This window comes from Mastomys coucha, unplaced genomic scaffold, assembly GCF_008632895.1.
Source record: "Mastomys coucha isolate ucsf_1 unplaced genomic scaffold, UCSF_Mcou_1 pScaffold12, whole genome shotgun sequence".
In the NCBI taxonomy this organism is placed as follows: domain Eukaryota; kingdom Metazoa; phylum Chordata; class Mammalia; order Rodentia; family Muridae; genus Mastomys; species Mastomys coucha.
The window spans coordinates 59649686-59651516 of NW_022196894.1; the positions used below are offsets into that span (position 1 = coordinate 59649686).

At 38.2% G+C, this 1831-nt stretch overlaps 1 pseudogene; it reads left to right on the plus strand.

Annotated features, from left to right (window-relative positions):
- The first annotated feature begins 620 nt into the window (after positions 1-620).
- LOC116083449 lies at positions 621-1243 on the plus strand (annotated as a pseudogene).
- The last annotated feature ends 588 nt before the right edge of the window (positions 1244-1831 follow it).

Sequence of the window (1831 nt, forward strand, 5' to 3'; positions counted from 1 at the left end):
TAACTCTTTCCCATCCCCTACTATCAGGTGTCCACTGATTTGCTTTCTCACTTCACAGTTATGATGGTGATGTACTTGACTCCTAATATACTCCTATTGCAAACAGAAAGTGGTGCTTGGCTTTTGGAAAACACTGTTTCTTAAATAATTAAGCTTACATCTATCATGTGATCCAGGCATGACCGTACGGAGATTTGTATGTGAACATCTCTAGTCCCTTTATACAATATTATGTAATTTATATCACAAAGGGATCCTTTTGTCAACTTCCACTTGACAGACTCTAAGTATAAATAAAGAAAAAGATGGTTTAAAAAGGCACAGCAATCATTCATAAAAAGGCTAAAAGTAGCTTAACCAGTTTCTCCTATGTAATAATTAAGTGGAAAGAAAAGAACAGATTCCAGGTAAAATTTTAAGGATAAGAATTAATGAATTTTCTGGTATACTGTATGGAAGTTATAAGATAGAAAGTACCAGGCCCTCTCATAGACATTAGTTCAATAACTGTAAAGAGAGAGTTGTTAACTGAAATAAGAGCTTTGAGAGGAAAAGACTGGAGGAAAAGGAAACTGGGAATTGATTGGTCTGAGGTATGCTGAGCTTAGGGTTCTACGCAAATGCGTACAGTAGTAAATGTCAACAACGCTTTTGAATGGTTGGAACTAGACTTAAACTGAAAAGGAACACAAAAATAAACTTGGAAAACAATTTAGCAAGTGGACTGTATCTGAATATGCAAATAAGTGTTAAAACATAAATATTCGCTTTTCGTCAAGCCAAAGGCTAAGAAGGAAGCTCCTGCCCCTCCCAAAACTGCAGCCAAAGCAAAGGCCTTGAAAGCTAAGAAGGCTGTGCTGAAAGGTGTCCACAGACACAAAAAGAAGATCCGAACTTCACCCACCCTCTGGCGGCCCAAGACCCTGCTGCTCTGGAGGCAGCCAAAATGTCCTCGAAAGAGTGCTCTCAGAAGAAACAAGCTTGACCACTATGCTATCATCAAATTCCCACTGACCACCGAGACAGCCATAAAGAAAATAGAGGATAACAACATGCTTGTGTTCGTTGTGGATGTCAAAGCTAACAAGCACCAGATCAAACAGGCTTAGTGAAGAAATTCTATGACATTGATGTGGCCAAAGTCAATACCCTGATAAGGCACGATGGAGAGAAGAAGGAGTATGTTCGCTTGGTTCCTGATTATGATGTTCTAGATGTTGCCAACAAGATTGGGATCATCTAAACTGAGTCCAGATGGCTAATTCTAAATATACACTTTTTTTCACCATAATAAATAAATAAATAAATAAATAAATAAATAAGATCTAGGGTAAACCCTGAGCCCTAAGACTACTAGTGATGAACATTTCATTCCTAGATTTAAAAGAAAGAGCTAGCAGGTCACACAAACATTATATATCTGTGAAAGAAAGAGATAGATAGAGACATAGACATAAATATAGATATATAAAGAGATAACTATATTCTCTCTCTTTCATCCAGACTGCAATATCACCTTCTTCTTTTCCACCTAGTCCTTCCCTGTATCCCCTCTGCATCCTTTTATCCATGCCATTTCTGCTTAGAAAAGGACATGCCTCCAATGGATATCAATCAATCATAGCATATCAAGTTACAGTAAGATTAGGCACCTCCTCTTATACTAAGGCTGAAAGAGGCAACCCATTAGGAGGAAAGGATACCTAAAGTAGGCAAAGGAGTCAAAGACTGTCCTTGAGCCAATGTTAGAAGTCTCATAAAGAAGAGCAAGCTACACAACTATTTGATATATGAGAGGGCCTTGATCAGTCCTATGCATGCTCCCTGGCTG